Source organism: Saccopteryx leptura, chromosome 1 (assembly GCF_036850995.1).
Source record: "Saccopteryx leptura isolate mSacLep1 chromosome 1, mSacLep1_pri_phased_curated, whole genome shotgun sequence".
Classification (NCBI taxonomy): Eukaryota; Metazoa; Chordata; class Mammalia; order Chiroptera; family Emballonuridae; genus Saccopteryx; species Saccopteryx leptura.
In genome coordinates, this window is record NC_089503.1 from 321,562,510 (window position 1) to 321,574,159 (window position 11,650).

Consider the following 11,650-nt stretch of genomic DNA (forward strand, 5'->3'; position numbering starts at 1 on the left):
GCAGCATAACTTGTAATAGCCAAGATATAGAAGCAACCTAGATATTTATCAATAGGTGAATGTATAAAAAAATATGTATATAATGCAATATTATTCAGCAATAAAAATGGAATAAAATGTTGCTATTCTAACAACACAGATAGACCTAGAGAGTATTATGCTAAGTGAGATAAGTCAGGGAAAGACAAATACCATATGATCTCACTTATTGGTGAAATTCAAAAGCAAACAAACAAAAATAAATGAATAAACAAAACCAAACAGAAACAAGCCTATAGATAAAAACAAGCTGATGGCTGCCAAAGAAAAGGGGGTAGGGCAATAGAAATTACAAAAAAATGACAACCCTATATTTTGTAATATATTGAATTAGAATAGATTAACACCTTATTCCAACACACACACATGATAAAATACTAGAGAATAAAATTAAGTTCTTAAAAGAAAAAACAAGAGGCAAATTAAAACAAAGAATATATAAAATAAACTTAATGTATGCTACTTGAATTTTATTTGAGCATCTTGTATTGCATGGTATTTTACTGGTACTTTCTGTGCGAAACTAGGTGTAAAATTTACCGTTAACATAGCATCTAGCCAACATGATTCCCTAGGGTTCCACTGTATGTTTTCAGCACCATCTCCAGTTCAAATTTCAGCCAAGTGTCAGGTCTGTCTGTGACACTACCATAAAGAGAGTAAGTTCCTCTGCTTACATCATGAAGACTTTTAAAATAATTTACTACTGCAATGTTTTCAAACTCCTAGTGGTAAAGATAAAAGGGGATTTTTAAAATTTTATTTTGTCTTAATTTCTAATCTGTGGCAACAACTAACATGAATTATTACAAAAATAAATTGGGAGATGAGCACATAATGAAGTGTGCAGAAGATGTTTTATTGAGTTGCACACCTGAAACCTGTACCTCAATAAATTTAATTGAAAAATAAAATTAAAATGACACAAAATATAAAATCAAACTTTTTATTTAGGGGTTGCCAGTTTGATCCCCAATCTGGGCACACCCAGTAACAGCTCGATGTTTCTGTCTCTGTCTCTCTCTCCCTACTTCTCTCTAAATAAAATAAAATAAATAAATAGATAAAAACAAAACTTTTTACTTAAAAGTACTTTATCAAATTCTGTACAACTTTTCATAAGCTCACTTTCAATTTTGATACTTGTTGCAGACTGATAGCAGTTTTTAGATTAATGTTAATCCTTAGGTCACACTATGAATAGTACTCTAATAAAGGCTGCTTATAAGTAAATTTAGGGAGGTGAGAAAAACTACTAAGCTTGACAATAAAGAACTATGCCACATATTCACAGTAATACAATATTTTAAAAATTAGTATGTAATATTTTGTTTTGCTAGACAGTTCTACCTTATTTTCTTGGATTCATCTAGAATTACTTTATATGGGAAATGGAGATCATTTTACATAGAAATCAGTTGTTATTTTTAGAATTAAACTGAAAGTAGGCTCATCATATGAGATTTTATTTATGGAACATGATGAGACATATGCTTTTGCTTCATTCTGCACCACTGGCCTGGAGCTCTTTAACTCACACAGTAAATCTAACTTCCAACAATTCTAAAAATCCAGTCCAGTTGTTAACGTCTTCATGAAACTGTCCTGGTTCTGTATTGGCAATGGTCTTTCTCTTCTCCTAAGCACTTTCTTTAGTCTTCTTTTATAGCATTTAACTTAGACTTGAGTCATGTGTATGATATTACATTTTCCTTTCTAAAAAAGTATTCAGGGAAAGTCTCTGTCCTATCCAGGTACCTATTCATTACATACATTTTTCCTCACAACTCCTTATTCATTTATATTCATTTTACTCTTTACATGCATAGTATTCCAACATTAAGATTTAAATTATGTTTTGTCCATGTCCTGAAGCAAACTGTAAGAATTGTGACAACAAGAACCTCGTGTAACTTTTTAGTACTTCATTTTTTGCAAATATAATAACAATACTAAAGCTTACATGTCAGGAATAATTACAGGCCACTTAGTCCAACAATACAATAAGGAATGTATCATTGTGCCTATTTACTGATAAAAAAAAATAAAGCACCTTTTTAAGTAATTTACCCAATGTATGACAGTTATTTTATAATACTAATTAAGATTCTGGGACTGACAGACATTTCAATAGTACATTTTCAGAGACTAAATATATATTAACTCTATATCATATTTTTATCCCTAATAGCAGTTGTATAATAGATGATCAATATACATTTACTAATAAATGAATCATTTCAAGGAAAAAACCAGTTACTTTCTACTTACATAATGAGTATTATCAAGAACATAGATATTTGTTTTAGAACAGAAATTACCATTATTATATTTTTTAAAATTTTAATATTGCATTCAAAAATATTAATTACTGCTACTCAATATATCTTCATTATATTTAATAAGCAACATTTTGTGGTTTATAAAGATTTGAAAGGTAAAAAAAAGCTGTTTATCACTATGTAGTAAAGTATTACCAATATAATACTATTTTGAATGGATTTCAGTTGACTATTTTATTTGAATAGATCATTTAAGTTGGCATTACTACATAAAATTAAGCTAACCAAAATTTTGAGAAATAGTGTGAGAGAACAAATATAGTTTTAGAATTGTTAATATTGTACAATTATTAATATACTAAAGGCAATTTAATAGTTTATGAGCAAAATACCCTCAATGAAAGCTTTAAAAATTATTTGTATAAAGAATACAGATATACTTTATTGAAGTGCACTATTCATTGTTTCTGAAACACAAAATTTTATTTTTATTAAAAAATCAAGGCCACCATGACCAGTAGCCTTATACACATGAGAGAGAGAGAGAGAGAGAGAGAGAGAGAAAGGGAAAAGAAAATTTACTAGACATTGTTTTTTTCTTTTCCAATAGCAATTAACCAAGAGTAATAGAAAGTTTGCTTAAATGTCACTCTCTAAATAAATAAATAAATAAATAAAAATTAAAAATATGTGCAGTCAGTTTTTCCAGAAAGAATAATGAACTTGAAACACAGAGATGCTTACTGCCATTTCAGGTTCAGATTGGAGGTTTATACTCTGGTGTCATTTATAGGTTTTCTTAGAGAAAAACAGAATAGTCAAGAGCAGTTGAATAAGATACAATAGTATCGTTAATATGAATGAGATTAATGTTGAAAGATCATCAGCACTTTCTGCCCTTGTTCAGAATAATGATAATTATATTTTACTCAAGAAAGTGAAGGGCAAACAGAACAAACAAAAGAAATGCCTATTTAGGAGGAAAAAGTGGTAGGTGATATATCAAATCATCCAATAGAAGTGTAATCTCACAAGACAAAACGTGGTTAGATGGATTGTAAAGATAATACGTGTAAAACCTTATAGCTCTTTCCTGATATTATCAAACACACACACAGGGAATCAGGAAATGCTAAATATTTCATTTTCTTTTAGTTGCTCTTTAGGATATTTGTCCAAAATTAGAAAACATAGCAATTGTAAAAGCAAATAATAAAACAATCTTGAAAATTAGACAATTATTGTTTATTGTTATTGAATTATAATGAGATATCTTTTAATATTGCTTTCCAGGGGCTGAGTTGCATGAAAGGACTGCACTGAAAAATGCAAAGTGTTGTCTAAGCTTCATATAATCCTTTTAGTTCAAGATCAGTGTGGGAGTCCAGGTGGCTTCTTCCTGTGCCCTCAATTTATCATAAAGATTAATTGAATAATCTGAAGTACACTTGAATATCTTTGCAGAAAACAGTTTCTAAGGTGTTTTACAGGGAAATTTAACCAAAAAGCTATCATTTCAGTAACCTAGCAATAAATTGGTTGTTTTATTTCTGTTTTCAGATAAAAAACTCAGACTACAATGATATTGATAGCTTTTATGATCATATGATCAACAAAGGTGCTCTTTTCTTCTTACCTCTTGGCATTGTCATCTCCTTGAATTATACAGAAATACTTGTGAAATAGTCTTCTAATGTGGAGAAAGCTAGTTGTAAATTATCAGGTCATTATTAGCAAAATCTATCTGGATCAACCCACATCAGAGGAAATTGAGTAGCTTTCAAGATTCTGGACAAAAAAGACCATTCAGAGAACAGTATAAAAAAAAAGAATTTGTGTACTGGTCTTTTAACCAAGCATAGTTGAATAGTATTAATGTTTGTCACAAAATTACTTTTCATAATTTATCAATGAAGATGTATCAAGTGAACAAGATACTGTCATTTCAAGTGCACTAAATACAGGTCAGTAATTTTATAATAATAAAATATATTTTTGTTGGCTAATTGAAAGGTTACTCAGTAATTATTCTAATTATGCATGTTATAAAAACAGAAACTCATAGATATAATTTAATTATTTAATGGAAATAAAATTGATCAAAAATGAATAACTGTAAAAAATAATTCCAAATAAAAATTTTAAAAACATGTAAAAATATGCATACCTGTGAAATTAAGCAATATTTAAGAAGCTTATTCTTAAATTAAAGAGTATACATGATTTATAAACAAAAATGTAGTCAAATAACAATAACAGAAGGAGTACTACATCAATAAGTCAAATAAGTTTCAACTATATAAAAATGAAAGCAATGGTAATAGTGAAATTTCAAATTCTGCCTTAATTGGCATAGTTCAGTACTTATTTTTGTACTCCAAGACATCTCAAAATATAACTCACTAAGGCAAGAAATATATGTTGCAGGTAGAAATGTAGAGAAGATGTGTAGGGCAAGAATTTTTAATCAGACATTTCTGGTTGAAATGACATTTTTATTTCTATGTATAATGGCAAATTTTTTAATTCCTATGTGCTTCATTTCCCTTTTTTAAAATGCAAATGATGTTGGTGGGAATGTAAATTAGTGCAAACATTATGGAAGAAAGTATAGTGGTTCCTCAAAAAATTAAGAATAGAACTTCCATATGACCCAGCAATCTCTCTACTGGGTATATACCACAAAACTTGAAAATATGGGTACATAAAGGCACATGCAGCCCCATGTTCATTGCAGCATTGTTCACAGTGGCCAAGACATGAAAATAACCAAAAAGCCCTTCAATAAATAACTGGATAAATAAGATGTAGTACATATATATATATAATGGAATACTACTCAGCAATAAGAAATGATGACATAGGATAATTTACAACAACATGAATGGACCTTGATGACATTGTACTGAGTGACGTAAGTAAATCAGAAACAGCCAAGAACTGTATAATTCCATACATAGGTGGGGCACAGAATTGAGACTCATGGACATAGATAAAAGTTCAGTGCTTACCAGGGCGAGGGGAAGAGTGGAGAGGGAGGTAGGTGGAAGGAAGGGGAGGGGCTTAAAGAGAAACAAAATATAAGGTGGCAGAAGATGATTTGACTTTGGGTGATGGGTATACAGTATAATCGACTGTCTAAATGATTTGGAGATGTTTTCTCTAAATCTATGTACTCTGATTAACCAATGTCACCCTGTTGAAGTTAATTTTCTAACTTAATTAATTAATTATTTTTAAAAAATGTAACCACCAAAAATAAATAAATAAATAAATTCAGGAGTATAAAGAGGTCAGGTGTCTATTCCCTGATTATCATTCCCTGTCTGATTACAGTGGTTGTGTTTCTCTACCTGTAGCCGTCACTCATGTTGAGGGGCCCTTTCCAACAGTTATAGGTCTTAACAGTCCAGTTACACTGGTTTTTCTCATGCCTGCTTTTGTACAGTTATGAATAACTTACCACTGTTGTTAGTCTCTAGGTGCATCACCACCTCTGTTGGTTTCCTTAATTCTTTCCTCAACTTTGTAGTCTTTTCATTAAATTCTCTTCAACTACATTTTGAATAAGCTACCTGTTTTCTGCAGAAACCATGACTAAATGTATAGCTCCCACATTTCTCACACACTTACCCTCCCCTCTCACTTCTTCAGCATAGTCATTTACAAGTTAGGATACAATCAAAAAATTAAAAAAAAAATGCAATTGATAATATCTTTGGCATCTCCTATTGTTAACACTGTTATGGCCTTTGAAAAGTTTGTTGAGTTTGTTGTCTTGGCTATTAGGACCCATTCTCTCAATGATCATAGTGTTTTAGGGGTTCTGAAATAATAAAGAGAACATCGTGAAGATAGAATTTTATGTTTTATTAGTTACAGTATGTTCTGTATAACCTGAAAATCTGTTCAGTGCCAGTTAGAGCACAACTAAGAAATATTCTATCATATAATATCTATCATAAACCAACATTTTTTAATTTATCTTCTTAAAATTTTCCACCTCTAACACAAAACCATGATCACCAGTATTCTATCATTGGGTGAAAGGAAGTTGGAATGAACAATATGTTTAACTTCATCTTTTCCCTTTGTCTGAGAGGTAGTCTGTTAATGTGTCCTAAAAACGTTAATATTTTATCATATTTTTAGTAACTCTTAAAAAACTCAAGAATCAAGATTGGTTTTGAGTGCATGCATGTGTGTACACCTGGAAGTGGAATAATGGATATAAACTCTGTAATGGAACACAATGAAGCATTTTTTTTGTACATTCCAGCTTTTCTTTATTTTCAAAACTGTCCTGGAACAAGTACATTTTCTGTCTGGCATTTGTTCCATTATAAGGTAACCAATCATCCCCCTTCAAGGAGGACAGTCCTTCTTGTATAAGTTTCATCCTCCCTCAAAAAGTGTCCTCCTACATGTCTTCCTTTTTGATATTGGAAGACTAATCTGTAAATGTTTATATTCAATCGATGCAGAGATGATCCATTGTGTGTGATGTGACGTTTTTGTATTTGACATAATGATTCATCAAGGATCAGTACAGTGTGGTGAGACATGATTATGAGACGCGTGCACTCTGCACAGGAGATCTGGAGAAAGCACGCTATATACCGAGCGCGAGCAAATGGCTTTGTGTACTTCTTACTGAAACACGACACAGTAGATATGACATTGTAGACTCACAATTATTTCTTTCTCAGTGAATATTCTATCATAGGCAGGTAAGCACAATTCACGTTTTATTAATTTATTATCTATTTAATAATTTCCAAATACATATAATTTTGTTTACAAGTATTTTCCCAAAATTTGAGTTTTAAAGTGGAAATGTACCCTCAAACCATATCTATTAATAAAGCATTTTTATTAAATAGTTGCATAAAATAGATGTTTTGTAATTAGAAAATGATAAATACATCTGAATATTACTCCAAATTAGTGGTTTTGTTTGATATTTACTTTTACTAAATGAGTACTTTTTTCTTACAATTATTATTAAAAATTAATAGACATGTAAGCATAATTACAATATAAAATATTACAAATGTTTTTATTATGTACTTATCATATTATAGTGTATTAGTTGCAATGAATAAAACGTTTCTCTTATTTACGATATTATTTTCTTTAATTTATTTTTGTCCTCCTTTTCATTGTAGAACAGTTGGTCACCTTATCCATTATCATCTTGAAATTCTACTACTTTGACATTAAATTACCTTTATTTTATGTCATCCATAGTTGAGTTAACACACAGATAATATTATCAAATCAGACTCACATGGTTCAAAAATTTCACCCAATATTAAGAGTATGAAAAGACTATGAGAAATCAAAAGGCTCAAAGCAGGTAGTTCTGGGACATCAAAGGTAGGTCCTAAGAACCTATTTTCCTGCATTGATTATGCATCTCTGTCCCAGAATAATAGACATGATCTACAGGTAAAGCTCATGGTATCATTTCCCATTGTGGAAGCATTTCCATTTTGAACCATCTCCATTCTTAATTCCAGAGTTGTGCAGCTCCTCAGGGAAACATGCCTGAAGAATGGAACAGCTCTGGGCACTATTTACCAGAGGGAATCCTTGGTCAGGGACATCTGGTTAAGGGCAGTTCTTAAGATAAGGTTTCTTCCTCCTAGCAAATAGCCTTATTCTGTATTCCCACAGGTCCAGGTGATAAACAGATTATTCCAGGTTATCTGTTTATTTCCCTCACTCTGCGTGCACCACTCTGTACAAGAAGTGGCTGAGTCCCAGACAAGAAGCTTTAAAACTTATTCCTGCCAGGAGTTAATATCATTTTTTCATTCTCATCCTTTTTTCTATTTTCCTCTGAATTTTGTGTAGGTTTGTGATGGCTATGATGAAGCTCAGTGTCTGTAGTGCAACGCTATATCTGCTTCTGACAGGAATTAAATATTACTACTATAGTTTTCTCCTTTTTTTTAAAATCTCTGTATATGAATCATATTTTTTTCCTTTTTCTCCAGGTGTTTTGAAAAGTCTTTTATAGTCTTTATTAAATTTCCTGGAACAAAAGTCTTTTATAGTCTTTATTAAATTTCCTGGACATATGTCACTTCCTTCTTTTTTTTTCTCCTTTCTCTTCTTTGAATACACCTTCTGTATTGAAAGAACAGATAACAAGTCTTTGTTCTTGTCCATATTATCTTTCTTTTTCTGAAGTGAGAAGTGGGGAGGCAGAGAGACAGACTCCAACATATGCTTGACTGGGATATACCTGGCATGCCTACTAGGGGGTGATGCTCTGCCCATCTGGAGCATTGGTCCTTTGCAACCAGAGCCATTCTAGCACCTGAGGTGGAAGCCATGGAACCATTTTCAGCGCCCAGGCCAACTTTGCTCTAATAAAGCCTTGGCTGCAGGAGCAGAAGAGAGAGATAGAAAGGAAAGACAGGGGGAAGGGTGGAGAAGCAGATGGATGCTTTTCCTGTGTGCCCTCACGGGGAATTGAACCCGGAACATCCACATGCTGGGCCAACACTCTACCACTGAACCAACAAGCCAGGGCCTTGCCCATATTATTTTATTGCTCTTTAATTTTTCTCAGAATTCTTAAACAGTTTTTATAATATTTAATTTACTGTTAAGTATACTTTAAATTAATTTTATTATTTTCTATAGTATTTATACAAAGAGTTTTAAAACTCAACTATTGCCAAATATCTTATAATAAAATTCACTGTATCTCTCTTTCTGTGCTCAATTCTATTTAACAATGTAAAAACTTGTCACTTATTTCAGTATTACGTTTTTAATTTTTGAAATGTATGTGTGTTTAATCTATCTATACATATATTTGCTTTTACTTATTTTTATTTTATATTTATTATTTTTATTTTCATCATTACTCTATTACTATTTCTGTTTATTAATTCAATTATTATGTCAATCTACTATCACTTTAGGGAGTAATTTCTTAAGTGGACTGTATCACCTAGATATCTAAACCCATGCTTATTATATATTCTACCTGTACTTAAAAGCTCTCATGTCTCTTTTGAGTCTTAAGCAAACTTTCTTCTACTTCTTGTCTTAGCACCCAATCAACCACATTTTTATTATGATGTCTGAATGTCTTGGTTTATGGTAAAAACAAACAAACAAAGAAACATCTGTTTCCTAGAGCGGCAGTGACTGTGAGTCTGCGGGCTAGCCCCTTTCTCGGACCCCGCATTCAAGGAGAACATTGACTAAGCTGAAATTTGTTTATTGCAGGTTCTGACTGTCAGGACATAGCTTAGAGGAACAAGTTATATACCCAGTGCCTTCTAGTCTTGATCGTCATCTGAAAATAAGATGTGTATAGCTGACATTCTATAGTTTTGGAAGATAAGTCTGCAAGGAAGCTCTTCCACTACATCCATGGTTTTTGGGACTAAAGCCCTACCTTCTAGGATCTAAAAAGAGCTAATTGCTTTACCTGAATTATTTTACTTATTCCTTACACTAAACCCATAAGGTAGATACTTTTTTAGTGATTCAGATTAAAAAAACTGAGTTTATAAAGTTAAATTGCTGGGACACCTGGCTGGCTGTCAGAGCTGGAGGGTGCCTGGGTGGAGCTGCCATGAAGCATCAGCACTGGCTGCCACTGGAGGCCAATCTCAAGATCACCAACTAGTTTCTCAATTAGGTCTACATCCCAATTGGCAGTTGGTTGATTATGTGGAATGGACCTGAACTCCTTAGCATGGAACCAAGACCACTGTGTGCAGTGACTTACCTATTACAGAAAAGTATGAAGTATTCAGAACAGAAGAGGAAGAAAAAATAAAATTTCAGGGACAAGGTGTTACATAATCAGTATATTTCATGAGACAAATGATCAGCAATGTCTGTGGAACAACTGAACTTATCTGTGCTATTGCTAACAATAAAGACAATATGCACTTCGAATCTGAGTCCACATTGAAAAAATTCCTGGACGAGTGAGTCTGTGTCAATGAGCTCTAAAGAACGAGCCAGATACCTGGAAAACTATGATGCTATTTGAGTTACTCATGAGACCAATGCCCATGAAAGTCAAACTGAGGCATTAAGTATAGATGAAAAAGTATATCTTCATTTTATTGCATTAGTTCACATAGATGGTTATCTTTATGAATTAGAAGGACAGAAACCATTTCCAATTAACCATGGTGAAACTAGTGATGAAATGTTATTAGAAGATGCCACAGAAGTTTGCAAGTTTGTGGAATGTCACCCTGAAGAATTGGGATTCAGTGCAGTTGCTCTTTCTGCAGCATAGTTTGTCAACAATGGAAACACCAAGTACTGTATTATTTGCAACAAAAATTCAATTTCTGCTGCCATACACCTAATCAAAATTTTTTATATTTTGATTAACTTGACTGATTAAACTTTATGTGAATTAAAATTTTACTTAATCCATGTTTTATAATATTTTTGCCCCAAATTAAAGCTGTATTTCTTTTTTTTTAAAAAAAAGTTTAATTGCCAAATCTTTCTGTAAGCAACAGAATTTCAACCTTAATCTCAAATTGCCTTATTTACAAGAGCCCTGAACTAGGTGTTTTATTAGTTTGGTTGTAGGGTTGTGGGCCTGACTCAAGAGTAGGTATGGAGTGTGGGGTGGGCTTCTATGACTTAAATATTTGTTCATTAGCCACCCACTCCCACAGGAAAGCTTTCCATGGAGGCTTTCTGCAGTCACATTTTAATGAAAAAAAAAATCACAACACTTGATGGTTGCTATTTCTTATTCTGCATATCCCAGAGCTATGTTCACACTTCCAAAATAAGATTCAGAATATGATTTCATTAAGGTGCCCTTCCCTTACATCCCAGACCTTCTTTTACCGAAGTGAATAATAGGAATTTGTCTTATGGCTCTTCTAATCTGGTCTTCTATGCATTCTAACCAAATTATTAAGGTTCTGCCATATATATAAAAATGTTTCTACTTTTCTGTGTTGATTAAAATGTCTCTATTTATATGCTTATTTGATTATTTCATGGATATTTTTCTACAGTAGAGGTAAACACCAGTTTTCATATCACTATTTTAATCCACCTGATGTTTGCTTCATTAGGAACGGTCAAAAGAGGCAGATAAACTCATCTGATTTTGCCACTTTATTTACCTCTTTTATTAATAATTTTTAAACACATATAATCTAGTCAAATGTGTCTGCTTTTTTTCTGTAATGCTAAGCTTAGTATATTCAGTACATTTGTCATTTGTCACTATTATTTACCTAATTTTTAATATTTTCTTTATCCTTCTTTGAATTTACCCGAATCTATTCACAGCATCCAGCTTAAGCTGTATA

The 11,650-nt window shown here is 32.1% G+C and overlaps 1 pseudogene; it reads left to right on the plus strand.

Moving 5' to 3' along the window:
• Positions 1–9,924: 9,924 nt before the first annotated feature.
• On the plus strand, positions 9,925–10,605 carry LOC136389478 (ubiquitin carboxyl-terminal hydrolase isozyme L3 pseudogene; annotated as a pseudogene).
• The last annotated feature ends 1,045 nt before the right edge of the window (positions 10,606–11,650 follow it).